This window comes from Neomonachus schauinslandi, chromosome 5 (assembly GCF_002201575.2).
Source record: "Neomonachus schauinslandi chromosome 5, ASM220157v2, whole genome shotgun sequence".
NCBI classification, from domain to species: Eukaryota; Metazoa; Chordata; class Mammalia; order Carnivora; family Phocidae; genus Neomonachus; species Neomonachus schauinslandi.
In genome coordinates, this window is record NC_058407.1 from 24,662,579 (window position 1) to 24,684,616 (window position 22,038).

Below are 22,038 nucleotides of genomic sequence, written 5' to 3' on the forward strand. Positions count from 1 at the left end.
GCGGGGGATTTCCCGGGGATACCCCGCCCCTCCCTCTAGGCCCCGCCCCTGGACCGCCAGCTCCGCCCCGCTGCCGCCGCCAGCAGGGGTCGCGCTGCCCGCGGCGAGCTGCTCAGGCGGGGGTGGGGGAAGCTTCCGCGGCGGGTCGCTTTTCTCTGCTGCTGCTGGTTGGATCGTTTCAGTAAAAGTCTTTTTTCTCGCTCGCTCGCTCGCTCGCTCGCTCTCCTCCGGGGAACAGGCGGAGGCGTTAATCCGCAGCCGCCGAGTGAGAAAGCGACGCACACGCAGCGAACGAAAGCGGCCGCCGGCGGTCTCCTGAGCTCTTCACGGTCCGGCAGCAGAGAAGAAGGAGCCCTCGTCCGAGCGGGCCGCCTCGGCCGGGCGTCGGCACCTCCCTGGCAGCCTCGCTCCCTCCCGGGCTCCTCCGAGGGGATTAGTGGGCTGCCCTCGCGGCTCGGCGGCCCGGGAGCCATGTTGTCCGGGGGGCTTGGCAACGCGTGAGGAACCCGCGGCCCCTCCCGAAGGCTCCGGACCCTAGGCGAGAGCCGGAAGGCGGCAGCGGAGGCCTGCGCCTCGGAGGCGCCGTGGGTCTGCCAGCCGCTGGGACCCGGACCTGCATCCGGTCGCCGCGGGCGTCGGCGGAGCCGCTTACCCTCCGCGCCTCGCCTAGGACGCGGCCCCCGCACTTGCTGGTGAGTTGGCGGCTGGCGGGGCTTTTCCCGCTGCCCGGCGGACCCCTAGCCGAGGGGGCGGGAGGGTGCTTGGGACGGAGGGTCGGGGCGGGCGGCTGTTGGGGGCGCAGGAGGCTCAGGCCCGGCCGGGAAGTTAAGAGAGGGAGGCGCGGCCAGGGGAGTTCCGAGTGCCTGTCGCCCCTCTGGTCCAGCGCGAACCTGGGTCGCCGAGGCATTTCCGGGGGTGGGGTGGGGTGCGGTAGCTGACGGGCTCCTTCGCGGGGGGCGCCTGCAGTCGCCGCCGCCTCCGGTGCTTGCTGCCCATTTGGTCTCCGGGGGAGGCCGGTCTCCCCGCGAGGCCCGCGAGGGAGGAGGCAGAAAGTCCCCCGAGACACAAAGATTCCCCTCGGCGGGGGTGGAGCCGCAGGCGCGGGCGGCTGAGGGGAAGGAAGGGCGCGAGTCCGCGGGAGGTGGGCGAGGAGGCGGTGGCGGCCGCGGCGCTTCCAGCTCCTTGGAGACGCCAGGGGTGTGAGCGGGTGGTGAGCGCCGAGGAGGAGGAGAAGCCCTCGCGTGGGGAGCCGGCCGAGACAAAGATCACCGCAGCCTCCCGCTGGCGGGTCACACCCCTGCGTGTGGGTCAAGGGCTGAGGTGGAGGGAGTGTGGGAAACCCAAAGAGCCGATGGGGGGCGGGGGGGGAAATGGGGAGCTGCCAAGTATTGTCGTCTCCGTTGCAGTTGCTTTTCTCAGCATTTTTGTGCCCGATGCTTTTGCTCCCCAACTCAGCTGGATAGCTCCAGATTCCCTGCCTCCTGTCACCCCCTCACTGCCACATTGACTCTCTCGTGGTTTTCCCCTCATTCTTTTCACTTTTCACCCACTCCTTTTCGGGTAAGCAGTATTTTGCCTTCAGCTTGGGGGAACGTTTGCTAATGACAGGATGCCTGAGCTTGTTCTGACCCTGAACTGCCTTGAACTCCTCTCTCTTCCTCCCACCCTTTCCTTTCTGGGATCTTATAATGTCACATGGCCACTAACAATTAGCTTTTCTTCAAAAATGGCAAAAGCGTAGCTGAAATCCGTGGCGCTCCTCCTTTATATTGATTCGTCCACTAAAGACACGTCGTTGGTTATGCTTTATCACCTCTTAGCCAAATAAATTTTCTAGATAACAAAAGTGGCAAATTTTTTTCTAGTCTTGGCTCTTCCTAGGGTCAGCAAAGTGTGTTCCTGGCAGCCAGACCTTCTGTCACTTATCAGGAAATGCTTGACTTAAAGACACAATTCTTTCCTCAAACTTTGCTGATTCTTTCTTGAGTCTTTGTTGAGGGATTTCTTTTAAAAGGCGCTTGTGTAAGAAGGTCAGAGTAACAAATTTGAGTTACTGTATTTTAGACTTGTTAACCATTGGGCAGAAGAAAATGAATGGGATTTTAAGATCTTTTGATGCCTTGAGTCAACGAAAGCCTCCGTTGAAGCTAGAAATAAGGTTCGATGAAATTTTAAGAAAAAAATTCGCTAGCTGTAGTATCATTGGTTTTTTTGTTAATGAAGTCATATCAGTCTTTGTAATTCTAACATCTGCATACTTCCATAAACGGTTGTAACAAAAGAAAAAATGTGGCTGTATTTAAGGAATAGTCTTTTTATTGCGGAGAATTTTGGCATATAAAAGCGTTACTCTTTTATCTGGTGGACTGTCTCATAGGCCAGAAACACTAACAGTTTGAATGCTGGACTTCAAAGAAAATAGCTGTCTTTGAATTTAAGCTGTTTTAAAATATTTTTTACAGCGAAAATAGACATTGAATTATGAATGGAAAGAAATTAAAAGTAAAGCCTGTTTGATATAGCAAAGTTACTATTGATATCATTCTCGCAACAGTCATATCTTGCTGCCATTACAATGTTGACGCTATAAAAATTGTAAAAAGTGGGCGCCTGGGTGGCTCAGACGGTTAAGCGTCTGCCTTCGGCTCAGGTCATGATCCCAGGGTCCTGGGATCGAGTCCTGCATCGGGCTCCCTGCTCCTTGGGAGCCTGCTTCTCCCTCTGCTTCTCTCTCTCTCTCATGAATAAATAAATAAAATCTTTAAAAAAAAAAAAAATTGTAAAAGGTGTTTCAGTCTAGGGACCAGTATCTGAATTGTGGGACTCCCTACCCCACTCTCACCACTAAACACTTTTCAGATATCTTTGTCAAATTAACAGGTCATATCATTAGTAATCAATGTTTTATGTAACAGTTATCAAAAGGCCAAAAGGAACGTACAATGTTTTTTCTTTCTGCATATTTATTAGTATTTAATTAGATTATTGAAGTTTAATTCTTGGAAGGAAGTCTAAAAAGTTACTGAAGATTTCTGGGTGGTGGGATTCATGGATGAATAAAAATACAGTTCTGTATTTTCCAAATTTTTACATTCATTTTCAATCAGAAAAAAAAAGTGTATGAAGTATGAAGCCTTGTTAATAACCTAATTTTCCTGTTGCTAGAAGAAACTAATATAAAATAGTTTATTTTCATCCTTGAACTAAGGCCCGATAAAGTCACAGTGTTAGTTATTTGAAATAGTGCAGCCTGCCAGATGTGCTCTGGTTACCTGAAGGGAGAAAGATACATAGTCAGGAAAGATGAAAGTGGAAGAATTGATTCCGTGTATGGTAGCGATCCAATATATGGTGGTAGCTTTGTATATCAGTAATCTTGTTCTAATAAGTCATTTGTTTTACAAAAAATAGAAAAATTAAATTTTATTTTCTGTAGTGCAGAATAGTTGTGTTGACTAAACAGATTTTAATGTATGTAATTTTCAGATATTGCTCCAGTTCTATGATTATGCTGGAAAGAGATTTCCACCAAATTATTTTATATAAAATAATTTACTCTGTTGAGGCTTTTGTTTTTCCCATTATTTTCAGCAATATTTTTCTTCTTTCTCTTTATTTGTGAAATAGTACTAAACAACTGCAACTATTGTGAGTAGTAGAAACTGTAATGGCAACTGAGGAAGATATTCAGAAGTGAAGATGATTTCCTTTAATATTAGGAAAAATTATCTGTGAACACAAAATTTTTTCCCTGCTATTTTCTTTGTTATTGTCTAATAGTGCTGAATATTTATAAGGCATTACATTTTGAATCTTTATTACTGTTCTCTAATCTTTATAAAGATTGCAGCATCATGTCATGGCATTTTTTTTTTTAATAGCTTTTATACTTCCACGGAGGATAATTACTTAGCGAATGTGTTGCTGTGTTGTAGAAAAAGGACGTTATGTTAAATTCAGCTTGTAAAAATACTGATTATTTTATCCATTTTAAAAATTGCCTCCTTTTATATATGTGAAGGAAAACTAGTTTTAGGTTCTTTGAATTTTGAATGTGTAATTTTTGCTTAAACTTTTAAATGGGAAAGTTATTTAAAGTGCATTTTATAAACTGATATGGCATTTTGTGTTTTAAATGATGAAGATAAAATAGGCTTATGGCATTTAAAATTACGCTTTATATAGTACTTGTGAGGTTAAAAAATTGACTAAATAGGAAACTTGGTATAGTTGACTAGCATTCAACCTACAGTGTTGGCAATTTCTTTGAACTGGAGGGAGGACCTTTCTTTTTTATTTTTACGAGATATTTACAATATTAAGCCAAGAATTCTTACTGTCATTAGTGGATTCTTTGTCATTATTTTGCTCCCAGTCTTTTTAGTTGATAGCTACTTGCATATCTGCAAAATACTGAGCTGGAAAGAGTAATTGCCAGGCCCCAGGAAAATGTATTGAATGTATGTGAGTGTGGCTTACCTTTCCTAGCCTGTTTCCTCTCTCTGTTGGCCAACTTGGAAAACCAGTAAATAGCTACCAATAAATCTAATGGGGGGGGTGTCTCCTATAAATAACGTTCTGCAGTAACACGATAATACTGTACGTGAGGAGGTAGATTTACAAATCCGTGGCATATTGGGATGAATGAAAATTATCTTGCTCTCCAAAGTCTCCTTTTAAAATTATTTTTTGAGGGCGCCTGGGTGGCTCAGATGGTTAAGTGTCTGCCTTCGGCTCAGGTCATGATCCCAGGGTCCTGGGATCGAGCCCTACATCGGGCTCCCTGCTCCTTGGGAGCCTGCTTCTCCCTCTGCCTCCCTCTCTCTCTCTGTCTCTCATGAATAAATAAATAAAATCTTAAAAAAAAATAAAAAAATTATTTTTTGATATAAACGTGTGAAAGAAATTAAACTTATTTCTTTTGCTAGGTGTACCATGTCAGGTGTTACTTTGTTAAATCCTCATAGTAAGCCCATCATCTAAGTATTGTGCCTATTTTTCAAATAAAGACACAGATGCCTTAGATTAATTATCTCTTAGGTTCTACCTCTATGGTGAAGCTGGGGTTCCAGTTTTGGTGTTCAAACCATTTTATTACAACACTGCCATGGGGATGTGATGTTAAAAGGTTCATGTTAAGTGCCTGCTGTAGCAAGAACTAAAAAGTGGTAAATTAAAAAGCTCATCAAAATTAGATTTAAATTCCTTTGAATTAGTTTTACTGCACACAAAAAAATTGATCTATACAAAATGTGTAAGAGAGGACATATTTATAGCTCAATGAATTAAAGGTACTAAAAAGATACTGAAAATGTAGATTTATTTTTAATCATGGATTTATCAATCAGTTTGGGCACAACGTAAAATGAATATAGGTACTGAAAAGCAAAAATAATTATACTGTATATTTACTCTCATTATTACCTTCATGTTTACTTACTCATTTTGATTTTACATGTGTTAAAATTAGTTTGCATTACGCATATGCCATAAAAGAGAAGACAGTGCAGATGCATGTTGCATAGGTTGCTTCCCTATTAGGTGAGAATTTGCCTTAAGGTAGATAAATTTTCTATCTATATCTGTACACAGGTAAATACGTATTGGTTTTTGGTTTTGGTATTGTTTAAGGAAAGCATAAATTTTGATCCTGTGTTTTTATTGTAGCTGTATACCACCAAAAATGGAAATATCAGATCAGATAATACATTTTTGGCAATAACTTTTTACACTGAAAGCCACCCCTTATGATGAAAATATTGCAAATTAGTATTGTTGATATATATCCTATCTCTTATTCCACTTGAAGCATAGAAACTTACTTGACCTCAAGGTAGTCCGCTAAAGTGGAAAAACAAAGATTTGCTTTGTTTTGTTGTCACAAAAGTTATTTATTTATTTTTTTAAAGATTTTATTTATTTATTTGAGAGAGAGAATGAGATAGAGAGAGAGCATGAGAGGGGGGAGGGTCAGAAGGAGAAGCAGACTCCCTGCTGAGCAGGGAGCCAGATGTGGGGCTCGATCCCAGGACTCCAGGATCATGACCTGAGCCGAAGGCAGTCGCTTAGCCAACTGAGCCACCCAGGCGCCCTGCAAAAGTTAATTTAAAAAAGGTTTTTGTCAGTGGGTTTTATTTATTTATTTATTATTATTATTTTTTAATGTAGGCTTTATATCCAACATGGGGCTGGAAATCACAACCCTGAGATCAAGAGTCACATATTCTGTACCAAATGAGCCACGCTTGTGTCCCTTGTCAACCTTTTAATAGCACATCCTTGTTTCTTTTTAAAATTTTTTTATTCTTTTTTTTTTTAAGATTTTATTTATTTGACAGAGAGAGACAGAGCGAGAGAGGGAACACAAGCAGGGGGAGTGGGAGAGGGAGAAGCAGGCTTCCCGTGGATCAGGGAACCTGATGCGGGGCTCGATCCACGACTGAGCCACCCAGGCGCCCCTCCTTGTTTCTTTTTATGCACGTGTTAGTGTAAATACTTTCAAGAATACTCTAAATTTTATATGCATATTTGTAAACAGTGGGAAAAGGACCCAAGAATAATTTCACTATATTCTAGGTTAGTTACTAACTCACTTTGGTCTTCTCAAACATATATTTAGTCCTTCTATTCTTATAATTGATGGTTAATATTTGTTAATAGTATGAGCTAATGTTAAAGGTTGGTAAAAATTAATATTTATGAAAAATCAAGTAACAGCATTGAAGCTCTTATTACTCCAAATTTAGAGGCATTATCCTTTAAATTAGCTAATATGTAAAAAAACAAAACAAAACAGCTAATATGTACTTTTAAGTATTATGTTTAAAATAAACCTTTTTTGGGGCGCCTGGGTGGCTCAGTCGTTAAGCGTCTGCCTTCGGCTCAGGTCATAATCCTGGGATCCTGGGATCGAGCCCCACATCTGGCTCCCTGCTCAGCGGGAAGCCTGCTTCTCCCTCTCCCACTCCCCCTGCTTGTGTTCCCTCTCTCGCTGTGTCTCTATCAGATAAATAAATAAAATATTTAAAAAAAAATAATAAACCTTTTTTGTAATTCCAGATCTTAATGTTTTATTGTACTGCTGTTTCAGGTGGGAAGGAAGCTTTTTATTGATTTTTGAAGTAAATTTTGGATTCCTTAAACAGCCTTTACCCCCTTGAGCCAGTCTTAATGAAAAAAAAAATTTTTTTTGTTTGAGAGAGTGAGGAGGGGGAAGGGTAAGGGGGGTGGTGCTGAGGGAGAGGGAGAGAGAGAATCCCAAGCAGGCTCCATCCTCATTGCAGAGCCCCAGGAGCCTCACGTGGGGCTCCATCCCACCACACTGAGATCACAACCTGAGCCTAAATCAGGAGTCCATTGCTTAACCGACTGAGCCACCCAGGCACCTCTTATTGAAATACTTTTAAGAAATGATCCTTTATGACTTTATTATGCTTAATATATTGGTTTTTCAATTTAGCGGTATTTATAATCAGTATTTTTAAAGCATTTGGTGTGTCCTAGGCATTGTGTTAGTCATTGTATATGGTATACAATGAGGTGGTATTGTGAGGTAGTTTTGTGACATGTGAAATAACAGCAATGCTAATTGACTGGAATATTCTGCTCTTGACCCTGTTCTCATGTTTTACATGTTCCGTGGACAATCTCATCTATATTTAGTGCTTTTTTTTATTACCTATATATTGAGGGTCTCTACATCTTTGTTTCTAATCCAGACCTCTTCCTGAATTCCTTCTAGCTACCTCCCGGCTATTGCCTCTTAGTGCTTCTTTATCAGAGCTGACTTTTTTTATTTCCTACCTCCATTCCCAACCAACGGTAACGCACCACCATCAGCCTAGACACTAAAGCCAAAATCTTTGGCAGATTATCTTTTCTATTATGCTCTACTCCCCTAGTCCAGTCTGTCACACCAAGTTTTGTTAATTTTATTTCCTAAATATCCTTTAGATTTATCTTTTCCTGTTGTTGCTTTCATATGTCAGGGTTTTGGAATGCCTGATCTGAATTACTATGTCTAATTTTGCCCATTTTAATCTAGCAGTTACTCATTCTTTACGTTTGTATATGTTTTTTTATCCTTCCTTCCCTTCCTTCCGTCTGTCTGTCCATCCACGTATCCATGTCTAAAGTGCGCTTGTCTGTTCTATACTAGCATTTATGGTCAGTGCTAGGATATAAAGATGAGGAAACTGGTGTATTAGTGCTGTGACACTTGAGAGAAATTCTCATTTTTGAGGACAAATGTCACTTCCTTTGAAGTCATCTTTGATCTACTCTGGTGGAGTTACGGTGATTCTACTATAGCATTTATGTTTACCATAGTACTTAACACATTGTTTTGTAATTAATTATTTATAAATCTCTCTCCTCTCTGGTTGGCTTTGTGCTCCAGAGGGACCATGCTTTTTTGGTATTCCCTCCAAATTAGGTATTGCTTAATGGAATGAGGAAGTGATGGGATTAGGAACTGATAAATTAGGGTCAGATTAGTCATCGAGTGAAAGAGTCAAGAGTCAGTTCTGATACAGGAGAAAATAAAAAGTCATCAAAAGTTTGGAGTTTTATTTATTTATTTATTTATTTTAAAGATTTTATTTATTTATTTGACAGAGAGAGAGACAGCGAGAGAGGGAACACAAGCAGGGGGAGTGGGAGAGGGAGAAGCAGGCTTCCCGCCGAGCAGGGAGCCTGATGTGGGGCTCGATCCCAGGACCCTGGGATCATGACCTGAGCCGAAGGCAGACGCTTAATGACTGAGCCACCCAGGCGCCCCAAAAGTTTTGAGTTTTATTGTTACATGTAGGTGGTATTTGTGTGTGAGCAATCTGGAAGCGGTTTGTAGGCCAACTTGGAGAGGCAGTAACTTGGCATTATTGGGCCTTTTTAATTTCATGTGAATTTACTAACTTGTTATCTTAGACAAATTGGAAATATAAAATTACAATATTTATATGTAAATAAAATGCCTATTTCAGAAGATTTGAAAACTTTGGTCAATATCAAGAGTAAAATTTGGTTTAGCTGATAAAATTTCATCCTTAATGAAATTGAGCTCTGTAGCTGTGTAGTACTAGAGTTAAATGCATTTACTGAAGTAAAGTACAAAATTGCATCCAAAAGGATAGAACAGTGCATTTATTGTCATCCCTGTTACCCTGATAGTTTATGTATACAGTTGACCAGGAATTTTGTTTTCATTGGGATTATTGTAATTAAATAAAAACTGCCTTATGGTCTACTTTTACAATTTAAAGACATTTTATTGATTTTTTAAAATTAAATTATACCTCTGTTATAGTAGTTACAGTGTAAGAACTGATTTATTTTAGAAATCAGAGATTATGGCTTGATGACATCTTGCGATGTGACATTTAAAAATGAATTTTTCACAATTTGTAAGATTCCGTGCCTTTTCATATTTCTCGACTTATTATATGGTCTTAAAACATTAAAACATTTTATATCAGCTACATTTTCATGATCATGATTTTTTTACCTGACATTTTATCATTTTAGGAACAGTGGAGTCAGCACTGTATTTTGCAGTAGATTTTTTTGCCCATAAATCTTTTTTTAATTAAAAAAAATTTTTTTTGAAGTAAGTTCTAACACCCAGTGTAGGGCCTGAGATCAAGAGTTGCATACTCTACTGACCAGGTGCCCCCGCCGTAAATTCTTGAGCATAGATTTTTCCCTTCTTTCTCCAAATATTCTTATTTACATTTCTGTTCTCTTCTAATCCCTTTTCTTCCCAAGAAACTATAAAGTGGTTGACAATTTTATTTTATGTAGAATTTTTTGGAAAAAAATCTGAACTCTCATTTTTATTATATGTAGTTAGAATTGCTTATATGTGTTCATTTTTTTTCCATAAAGAAACTACTTCAGTAGTAACTAATAATCATGTGATCTTGAGCTCATTACTTAAACTCTTAAGGGTCAATTTCTTCTGTAAAATTGGGAAATGCCGGAACCTTCTTCATGGGGTTGTGGGAATTAAATGATATGTGTAAAGCACTTTGCAAAGTACCTTGAACTTAGCACTCACAGCTGGCAGTTTTTTTTTATATTACTCTGATATAATAGGAAGAATTATTGGTAGTGGTACTAGAAATGTTTTGCTGATCTATCCCTTCAGGTTGATCCTTCAGGTTAAATAAGTGATTCACAAGGACAGTTGAATCAAAATCATCGCTTTTCCTTAGGACCATCCACCTTTTTCTTGAAACCGTTTGCCCTGTTTCCCTTCTTTAGACCTATGCTGTACTGCTTGTTTGACATCTTAACAGTCTAGACTATTTGCTTTTCTTGTTAATGACTTTTATGTGTGACTCAGGTATTCTGAAGTCAAAATAGAGTAATCAGTCATATAGCTTATCCATCAAAAAAAGAAAATGGTTTTGCATTTTATTTTTTGTCATAAAGTTTGCTTGGGTATATACTATTTATTATTTTAGGTTTTTATTATCTTATGTTCTTCTAGGTCAGTGGCCTTAACCTGAACTTCAGAAGCACTCTTGTGATATAAAAAAATGAACAAAAACCAATTAGATGCCTCCGTGTGTGTATGTGTGTGCGTGATATAGAATCTGAAGCTCTGTCCCAGAACAACTGAAGTGGAATCTCTGAGCTTGGTTTTTAAAATGTTAAAGGTGGGGCGCCTGGGTGAGGCTCAGTTGGTTAAACCTCTGCCTTCGTCTCAGGTCATGATCCCATGGTCCTGGGATCGAGTCCTGCATTGGGCTCGCTGCTCAGCAGGGAGTCGGCTTCTCCCTGCTTGTGCTTGCTCTGTCTCTCTCTCTCTCTCTCTCAAATAATAAAATAAAATGTTAAAGGCAATGTTTAGAAATACTGTTTTAAGGTTTAGCACAGTGTTAAAGGGAGCAACCACTCATATAAATTAAAGTAAAGGCAAAGTGATTAAAACTTTACATCATTGCATCTTATTTTTTCTCTTTTTATTCTTTTGAATTTTGTAGTTTTATGTCTTGGGGGTTTTCTTTATGTATAGAAGTCCTATGTTCCAATTATTTTATTTATTTTTTATCCTTTTAGTATCTTTTTGTTTTGCTTTTTTAGTTTGTTTTGTTAAAAGGTAAACTGAGGCATGTTAAAATTTTTTTTTTCCAAAGTTTAATGAGCATATGCATTGAGTGAATCAGGGAGCACCAAGTCAAAGGTTTTTACCTATCCACCAACAGGAGTTGGGAGAGGGGGGAGGTTTTTATAGAGAAGACACAGAAGCAAAGGGAATTATTTGATTGGTGATAGTTTAAGCATTTGCCTTATTTGGAAAGCCTAGTTGGCTGTTTGTGATTGGTTGTTCTTAAGTTTTGTTTTCTCAGATTCTTGGGCAGTGACTCTGGCTTAGGTTTTGGTTTGCTTACCTAGGGTACCAAGGCATTGGAGCCACTTTAGTCTAATGGCCTTCTTATTTAATACTTTAACAGTTTCTTTGAGTGTCTTATTGTTTTCTATCTGTACAGTCTCAATTATTATTTTTTAAATATTTTATTTGTGAGAGAGGGAGAGAGAGACAGAGCACAAGCAGGGACGGGGCAGAGAGAGAGGGAAAACAGACTCCCCACTGAGCAGGGAGCCCGACATGGGACTGGAGCCCAACATGGGACTCGATCCCAGGACCCTGGGATCATGATCGGAGCTGAAGGCCAACACTTAACTGACTGAACTACCCACGTGCCCCTCAATTATTAGGTTTTTGAAAATTATTTGTTAAATATAAGAACCTAATGTAGAAAATAGACCATAGTCTAAATATCCTAGCAGTGGTTATCATCTTCAAATATTCCCTTTGTCTTTTTTCATATGTAGAATTTAATATTTTTGTTTAAGATCCTTTTTATAATATCAGTTTTTTTAAATTACCAAATAATTCTTATGGCTATCATTTTCATTGGTTATAGCAATGTATCAAAAGAAGTTTACCCATTTCATAGTGTTTGATAATTATTAACATACTGCTTTTCATTTTTCATTATTTTAAATTGTGCTGGGACAGGCTGTAGCATGTGACCACACCATCCTTTCACCCCCATTTTACATTTCCTTAGGGTAGCTAGATATACAGAAGTGGAATTCCCACATCAAACCTGTGAACCTTTTCAGGTAATGCTTGTTGTGGCAGTGCCATAGTAATGTGCCACATCTACTCTAAAATACTTGCTTTAGATAATTTGTAGAAAGAGGTCATTGCTTGTGTTTGGATTTCTTTGATTGCTGGATTTTTTTTTTTTTTTTAATTCTGTATTCTCCCCTTGGGTTGCTTAGGAGGTAATGATTACCATTCTCTGAATCCTGACAGCTTCATTTTTCATTATTTTGTGATACTCTTTTTTTTTTAATATCCTATTGCTATGTATAAGATGTGTTTTTGGTTTTTTTTTTCTTAATTTGAGATAATTTGTTTTGGTTGTCCATCTGTTCTTATTCTAGCTCCAGCTTATTTTAATTATCACTGCTTTGTAATATGTCTTAATATCTGGTATGGTGAACGGTTTTTTCTCGAAATGATTTTGATATTATATATCTTTTTATTCTACTTTTATATATTTTTTAAACAGCAGGCAAAAAAGATGTAGAATAGGTGTCTTCATTTTTTTCTTGCAAGCTGGTCTCCAACTATAAAACTTCAATCCAGGTATGTCAGTGCATCTGTAAAGAGTTGCATCAGGAATCAGGGTAGACTTCCATTTTCTCATTGTCTAGGTTCTATCATGTAAAGAGCATCTCAGTAAAAATTAGGTAACCTATGATTTTTTTTTTTTTTTAAAGATTTTATTTATTTTTTTGACAGAGAGAGACACAGTGAGAGCAGGAACACAAGCAGGGGGAGTGGGAGAGGGAGAAGCAGGCTTCCCGCAGAGCAGGGAGCCCGATGTGGGACTCGATCCCAGGACCCTGGGATCATGACCTGAGCCGAAGGCAGACGCGTAACGACTGAGCCACCCAGGCGCCCGGTAACCTATGATTTTATCCATTTATTCATGCTGTCACCAAAGATGGACTTAACCGTTGTCCTTTTTCTTTTTAAAGATTTATTTGAGAGAGTGCGCACATGCTTGCACGCACTCAGTGGGGAGGAGTAGAGGGAGAAGGAGAGAGAATCTCAGGCAGACTCCCTGCTGAGCACAGAGCCCAGTGTGGGGCTCAGTCTCACGACGCTGAAACTATGACCTGAGCCAAAATCAGGAGTTGGACACTTAATCACCTGAGCCACCCAGGCATCCCAACAGTTGTCCTGGAGAGAAGGAGGGAATGATATTTAGCCAAGGGTAGATTTCTTGGAGGAGATGATGCTAAAGATAATTAGCTTTAGCATTTCCTAGGATAAAGCAGTATGTAAAAAGGAGGTATGAAAAAAGATTTTAGGGGCTCCTGGGTGGCTCAGTCGTTACGTGTCTGCCTTGGGCTCAGGTCATGACTGGGGTCCTGGGTTTGAGCCCCACATTGGGCTCCCTGCTCAGCGGGAAGCCTGCTTCTCCCTCTCCCACTCCCCCTGCTTGTGTTCCTGCTCTCTCTCTCTCTCTCTGTCAAATAAATAAATAAAATCTTAAAAAAAAAGAGAAAAGAAAAAAGATTTTACATTCTTTTAAAATAATTGTTATTCTCTTCCAGCCTATTAAGTATTTCCATTAGTAGAAATAGAGAAATAGAGTTTGCATGTAGAGGCTGTGGTAGATGAGATCAAAGAGGGAGCTAGCTATACCAGTTGAAGAAGCTTGGATTTTATTCATCTATGGAATTGAGCTGTTGAACAGTTTTTAGGCAGAATGTCCTCTTTTCTACATTGAAGTTATTGGGAAAGTTTTGTGAACAGCTACAAATGAGCTACTTCTGGATGTTGAATGGACAACCTTTTGTGATAGGTTGATCTTTCAGAAGCAGCCCCAAAGGATTGGGAGTGCTAAACTTTGGGAATGCTAAATAGAGCTACTTGAACCTTTTTTTTTTTTTTCCCCTGGTCTGGTTCACCTCAGAGATGTGAAAATTATTGTCTCTTAGGAGCATTTAGAAATGTGTATTTGCAAACCTGCCTTTTTTATCTTCCAATGAGAAAGTGATCCCACATATTAGAAATTGGTTTCACCATTTTGTTGGGGAAATAGATAAAAATAGTAAATTTATGACATTGAAACAATCCTTTTATTTAACTGTGAATATCAGCATACTAGTGAAGGATACAAATATTAATTGTGCCTCTACAAATGATTATTTAGTTCTTTAGACTTTACCTCTGTGCTAATATAGGTAACCATGTAACACTATCCATTTAACAGTAATTCAGTTAAGTTATATGCAGGTACCAAGAATAGGCTAATTTTAGCAGCTACAGCGTTTCAGTACTTTAAAGTCGACTTTAAAGTACAGCTGATCCTTGAACCTCACAGGTTTGACTGCACTGGTCCACTTACACACCGATTTTTTGTGTGTGCGCGGGGGGAGTTCAGTACTGTAAGAGTATTTTCTCTTAAGATTTTTTCAATAACACTTTTTTCTAGCTTACTTTATTGTAAGAATACAGCATACTATATAGAGAGAGAGAGAGAGAGAATACAAAATGTGCGTTGATCGACTCTTATGTTATTGGTAAGGCTTCCAGTAAACAGTAGGCTATTAGTAGTCAAGTTTTTGGGGAGTCAAAAATTAAATACAGGTTTTGGACCACACAGGGGTCAGTGCCCTTAACCCCTGCGTTGTTCACGGGTCAGCTCTACTTCTGTTTTACTAATGCTTACAAAGAATTTTTGATACATAATTGTTCCTAAGATGGAGGTACCTTTTCTCATTGTATTTGCTCTTCACAAATGATTATCTCCCTGCCCCATTCCTTTCTTAGTTTGAACTCTTCAAATCCTTCCACTTTTGTAGGCATGGAATATTTTTTAAAAAATTAAACTTAATTTTTTTGAATAGGTGATATGATGAAGGACTTAAAACTAAGTAGAGATACAGAGAAGTCTTGTTTTCCCTTTTGCTTTCTCCAGCCAGTTTTTCCTCCCAGACCCTTTAAAGGTAGACATTTCCTTTTGTATCCCATTTATCCTTCCAGTGTGTTTTTTGCAAATATAAACAAATACATGTCTATTTTATTTTGGAGATTTTTCCATGTCTAGTTAAAGATCTTCCTTTGTTTTTAATAGCTGAATTTTACTTCTGTGGATATATGGTAGTTAAGTCCCTCAGTCCTGTGTGGACACTTGGGTTGTTTCTTATCTTTTGCTATTACAATACCAAATGAATAATATACATACAACATTTTGTACTTACATAAGCAAATACATGATTTAGATTCTAAGAGCAAGGATCAATCAAGTGATTAATACATCTGTACACATGTTTCCTTGCTCGTCAGTTGGGAGGGCCTAGAAGAAAATGACACTCCGGGGCGCCTGGGTGGCTCAGTCGTTAAGCGTCTGCCTTCGGCTCAGGTCATGATCCCAGGGTCCTGGGATCGAGCCCCGCATCGGGCTCCCTGCTCCGCGGGAAGCCTGCTTCTCCCTCTCCCGCTCCCCCTGCTTGTGTTCCCTCTCCCGCTGTGTCTCTCTCTGTCAAATAAATAAATAAAATCTTAAAAAAAAAAAAAAAGACACTCCAGTAGCAATGAGTACAGCTAGTGCCCAGATCTTGGTTTCTAATACTGTTCTCCCATAAAAGGAACCAGAGCTCTGGAGAAATGGCTGATTCTAGTACTGGGCCAGGAAATAAGTATAATAATGCTGAAAAGTTAGGAAGTACTCCCAACAAAAACAATGAATGAGGTATGTAAAAGGCACACAGGAACCAACTCAAAGAACTCCCAATGGCTAATAATAGAATAATTTGAGCAACAAAATAAAATAGAATTTTAAAAATTGGATTATAATTCAGTTATAAAATCATATCCGTGAATCCATACTGATATAAATAAATAAATGGTAAAGAATAGACAGATCTCCTGTGCAGAGGAATTCTAAATAATTTATGTGGCTACTTAGCCCTCAAAGAGGTATAACAAGACTCTTAATGAGTGGAAAAATAACGGAAAAGGGTAACTTGACATAGGAAAAACCTGACAAACACTACCTCGGCTGTGTGACCAAGGTTTAATACTATAAATACTATAAACATACAGTATTAATACGATAAACCAAATGTATCCCCTCGTAATGCGTATGTTGAAACCAGGTCCCCAATGTGATGGTGTTTGGAGTTGGGGCCTTTGAGAGGTGCTTATATCAGGAGGTCATGGATTTAATGCCCTTATAAGAGACCCCAGAGAGCTACCTCACCTTTTCTGCCATGTGAGGACTCAATGAGGAGATGGCAATCTATGAACTAGGAAGTGGGCTCTTACCAGACACTGAATCTGCAGGGACCTTGATCTTGGATTTCCCAGACTCCAGAACTGTGAGCAATAAATTTCTGTTGCTTCTAAGCCACCCTTGTGTAAGGTATGTTGTTATAGCAGCCTGAACAGACTAAGGCTTAATATCAACAGTCATAAGTCATATTGGTAATATGATGTGGTGACCAATGCACTTGACCTCTAAGGTCTTCTTCCCAAAAAACCGTAACCCCAGTTTAATTATGAGAAAAACATCAGGTGAGTTCTAATCAAGGGATATTCTACCTTAAAACTATCAAGGTCATCTGAAACAAGGGAAGTCTGAGAAACTGTCTCAGCCAAGAAGAGCTTAAGAGGTGACAGACAATACGATAAAGTGAAATCTGAATAGAGTGGACTTTAGTCCATAATGCATCAGTTTGGGTTCATTAATTGTGACAATTATACCATAGTAATATAAGATCTTAATTGCAGAATCTTAAGTGTTTGGTGTAGAGGAACTGTGTGTACTATCTTTGCAATTTTCCTGTAAATCTAAAACTATTATAGGATATTTTTCTAAAAAAGATAGATGCTTCTGTAATTCTGTTAGGTATAGTCATATTGCCATTTTGTACCTAAATGTTGGAGAGGCTTATTTTCCCATGCTCTCCTCAGCTGAATGTGTTGTTAGACTTTTGGAATTTTGCCCGTTTGATAGATTAGAACTGGTGTAACTCAGACTTTTGTATTTCTCTCATTATGAATGACATTGAGTATTTTCTTGTATGTTTAATGGACATTTTACCTTTTTCTCCCTTCTGTGAACTCATGTTCTTTGTTTATTTTTCTGTTAGGTTTTGGCCTTTTCTTCCTGGTTTCAGGAGTTCTCTATAGAGAAATTAGCCCTTTTTGTAATATGGGTTGCAAAAAATATATTTTTCCATTCTTTACAATGTTTCTTATGCAAAATTTTTCCTTTTTTATGTGGTGATATTATTTTTTCTTTTATGTTTCTGGACTTTGAAACTTAGTTAGAAAAGTCTTCAGCACCCCAAGATTATAAAGGAATTATATTTTCTTCCCCTGGTAGATTCCATTTTTACATTTAGATCTTAATATTTGAATCCTTCAGTTCCTCCCAAGCATTGGGGCATTCTAAATGCTTAATTTTCTTTCACATTACTCCCGTGTAAGCATCCTTGTGGGCTTATAAGTGCTTTAAATGATTTATAGTAAAAGAAATGCTTACACATTTACTCTTGGTGGATAAAAAGTCTCAACTGTGGAAAATGTATTGTGTCTTAATCCCACATCATGGTTTAAAAATAATTTTACAGTAATGAAAATTGCTTTAAAGTTTTTTACTGTTAAATTGTAGTAAATTTAGCAGTATTTTTTTCTTCTTCTGATTATTAATGTTGTGGATTATTCATGTATTCAGTTTAGTCCCCATCCTGTTTCTCCTAAGACTTCTGCTTCAATTATTAAACCTGTCTGTGATTTACCTCCTATTGTCCTCAGAACTCCTTACTGTTTTATGGCTGCTCTGATAGTAATCTCTTTATTTGGTATTATTTAGAAATTTTATTTGTAGGCTAAGTATCTGTTTTAACTCATTAAGAAAATGGAACTAATAGTGTCAGCAGATGCTGCCTAATGTAGATGATGATTTCTTATGCCCTTTTATAAAGGTATTCATATTTTCCTAACGTTACTTGTGATGAAACTAGTATTGCTGAACTGAATTTTCAGATATTTGGGAAACTATCTGGTAGTGCTGTGGAATGTTGACTCTTAGAAAATAGCACCAGAAACCACCTGGTGAGCTTATTGCATAAAGGAGAGAACTGCCTTTACAGAGTTGGTAGGATCTGCTAGGGGAAGGGAAGGGTGTCTGAATGAAAAGAATAGCAAAATAGGAAGGGAGAGCAAAGTTGGGATATTTATTGAGGATTTGGAGTCTTCAAGACAGCTATTTCAGTGCAGGAGCTGATTAGAATTAGGATCACAATATAATAGTTTAGGATTGATAGATAGAGCAAAGCAAGGGTTTTGAGGTGAGATTTTCAAAGTGTCTTGGAAAGTGAACAGTCATTTGCTGCTATTTATTAAAAAGTTGAATAGTCTGTTGTTGGTTTATATGGGGTTTTTGGGAAGTTCCTGAAATGAACAATGAAGTTATTTGCAACTCTTATCTGCCTGGACAAGAGTTTCCTGGAATAGTAAAGTCATGTTGTCTAGGACAACTGAATAGTAATGTTAATGTAGACTGTAAACTCTGGGTTTAGATGGTTTTCAGGTCTCACTACCCATTCAGAACTACAATAAACTTGAAAATGTAATTATAAAAAGTATGATTCTTAGGACTAGCTACTCAGACAATATATTCTCTTGGTAAGGGGTTTGACATTGAATGATTTCCCCCAAAGAATGAGGCCTAACTTTGATAATTAAGGTGTCTGAGACACCTAAGTAGGCAGTAGGATACAGGAGCCTGCAGCTAAGAAAAGAGCTATAAAAGGATCAGAGAGAGAAATTTGGGAGTTACTGTTTGGATTGAATCCATGTACCTAGATGAGTTTGCCTGAGGAAGAGGTATAGAGTGAGAAGAAAAATACTTTGGCCTTAGAAGTTCTAGTGCCTAATAGCTATATGTGGGGTGTGTGTGTGCGTGCACATGCGTGTGCAAACCTGTAAAGGAGCGGCTGGAGAGGTTGGAAGAAAACCAGGATATTGTAATGTGATCTCTGGAGACATGGCTGAAGAGTAGTGGGGTCAGAACACGAAAGCCTTATACGTCTAGGTGGAGAAAGACCTATTGACCCCAGTGATGAATTTTCATTCAACAGTTCTATGCTTGTACAAAATACAGACTGTTCACAGAACTAGTCAGTTTATCATGACATTCTTTACATAAGAATTGCCTAATGGGAAATTCTGTTTGCAGGGTAGTTATTTGAAATTGAGAATATTTTCTTATAAATAATTTTACTAACTCGCTCCCACATTACCCCATAAAAGTTTATCTCTCATTTTGACTGTGATTGAGGAGAGGTCAGTGGTGTATATAGCCTGCACTTTTATATACAGTACATATATTTGGTGTTAATACTTCGGGAGTGTTTAGTGGAAGAAGTATTGTTGAATGCCTACAGTGTGCTAGGCATAGTCCACACATTCTAATTTATATCTCACATCTTGTTGAGGTAGTTTTTTATTTCCTTCTCCAAAGAGGGAATAACTAAGGTTGGATTTCTCAGTGTCGTACTTCTCACTTTCCCCAGTGTCTATATGAAGGAGTCAGGATTTGAATCGAGTTAGGCTTATTCTCAATTTTTGCTGAACCAAATGGACTTCCTGTATGCTATAAACCCTTGGTCAACCAATGCTGTGGTTGTATGTAATTCACATTTTACCAGATGTTAATTAAATGTAGGAATATGTTACCTTTCAGTTTTTGAGGAACAAGATTTAACAGGTATTAAGCAATAGTGAAGCAAAGAAGAAAGGATCTAGGCCCGTATACTCAATCTTTGATTAACTAGAATCCATTTAATTCCTTTTAAGGGAGCAATTCAGGTCGAAGAACAGTATCCTATTTGACAGAATTCTGGTTAATTCAGACATTACTGTTTTTAAATATTTTTCTCTATCCTCATAGGAAATCTTTTTTAAAAAGTCATTATTAATGGGTATGCACATTTTACCCTCTTTTTTCTTCATTTCATCTTAATCTAATTTAGCACTTCATAGAAACAAAAACTACCAAAAAGTTAAAGAGTCCTGGCATTTTTAACATTTTGCCAAGTCTTCCACTGTTGCAAGGAAAGTTGGTCACTATGTAGTAGGATTTGTCTTATGAAAGCTTTAATAAAGAGCTAGTTTTTTAAAAATGTGATAAACTGTTAATTGTGTCATCAGTGACAGAGTAACAAATTCAGTTGTTCAGATATGTTTTGGTGAGAAAAGTTAGAAGGTTGCCTACATGCTTTTTTTTTTTTTTTAACTTTTTAAATTTCTTCTTTTATTTTCTGGTTGACCCATTCATTGCTTAGTAGCATGTTTTTAATCCATGTATTTGTGCTCTTTCCAGATTTTTTTCTTGTGGTTGACTTCTAGTTTCATAGCCTTGTGGTCAGGAAAGATGCATGGTATGACTTTGATGTTCTGAATATGTTGAGACTTCTTTCGTGGGCCAATATGTGATCTGTTCTGGAGAATGTTTTATGTGCACTTGAAAAGAGTGTGTATTCTGTTTTAGGATGGAATGTTCTGAATGTATCTGTTAAATCCATCTGGTCCAGTGTGTCATTGAAAGCCATTGTTTCCTTGTTGATTTTCTGTTTAGATGATCTAGTCCATTAATATAAGTGGGCTGTTAAAAGTCCCCTACATTATCGTATCAGTATTGATTAGTTCCTCTATGTTTGTTAAACTGTTTTATGTATTTGGGTGCTCCTGTGTTGGGTGCATAAATATTTACAATTGTTATATCTTCTTGTTGGATTGTCTGCTTTATTATTATATAATGTTTGTGCTCGCTTCGGCAGCACATATATTATTATATAATGTTCTTTGTCTCTTGTTAGTCTTTGTTTTAAAGTCTGTTTTGTCAGATATAACTATTGCTACTCCAGCTTTATTTTGACATCCATCTGTATGATAAATGTTTCTTCATCCCCTCACTTTCAGTCTGCTGGCATCTTTGGGTCTAAAATGAGTCTCATTTTTAAGATGAGTCTTGTTTTGTTTTTTGTTTGTTTTTTATCCATTCTGTCACCCTATGTTTTTTGATAGTATTTAGTCCAATTAAATTCAGAGTAATTATTGATAGATACGTATTTGTCATTTTATTGTTTTGTTTTTTTTCTTAAGATTTTTTGTGAACCTCTTGTCTCTCTCTCTTCCATGGTTTGCTGATTTACTTTAGTGATATATGTGGACTTCTTTCTCTTTATTCTTTGCATATTTATTAGTGGTTTTAGATATATGGTTACCATCAGGTTTGTATATAATTTCTTCTGCATATAGCAGTGTGTATTGTTCATGGTCATTTAAGTATGAACTCATTTTTTATTCTTCTCCTCCCCACATCTTAGGTATATATTATTATATTTTACATCTTTTATTTTGTGAGTTTCTTGACTGATTTTTTTTTTTACAGAAATATTCATTTTTACTGCTTTTGTGTTTCCTATCTTTATTCTGTCACTTTTGGTCTCTCCTTTCCACTCAGAGTCCCCTTTAATATTTCTTGCTGGGCTTGTTTGGTGGTCATGAACTCCCTTAGGTTAGTTTAGTTTGGTTTGGTTTTGGTCTGGAAAGCTCTTTATCTCTCCTATTTTGAATGATAGCCTTGCTGGTAGTCTTTCTTGACTTGATTTTTCCCATTTGGCACTTTGAATGTATCATGCCAGGCCCTTCTGTCTTGGAATGTTTCTGCTGAAAAATCCCCTGCTAGCCTTGTGGGTTTTCCTTTTTAAGTTACTGCCTCCTTTTGTCTTTCTGCTTTTAAAATTTTGTTTGTCACTATATTTTGCCAACTTAACTACAATGTGTCTTGGTATGAATCTGCTTTTGTTGATTTTGGTCAAAGTTCTCTGTGCCTCCTATATATGTTTCCTTCCCCAGATTAGGGAAGCTTTTAGTTATTATCCAAATGAATTTTCTGTCCCCTTTTTTACTCCTCTCTTCTTCTTGGACTC

At 38.3% G+C, this 22,038-nt stretch overlaps 1 protein-coding gene across 1 annotated transcript in view; it reads left to right on the forward strand.

The window, feature by feature from the left end:
• The first annotated feature begins 523 nt into the window (after positions 1–523).
• Positions 524–22,038, forward strand: part of CDK17 (cyclin dependent kinase 17) — a 108,608-nt gene continuing 87,093 nt past the window's right edge. Inside the window, exon 1 of the mRNA XM_044914734.1 lies at positions 524–692. The gene's annotated coding sequence lies outside the window, so the exon portion shown is untranslated. The remainder of the gene's footprint in view (positions 693–22,038) is intronic.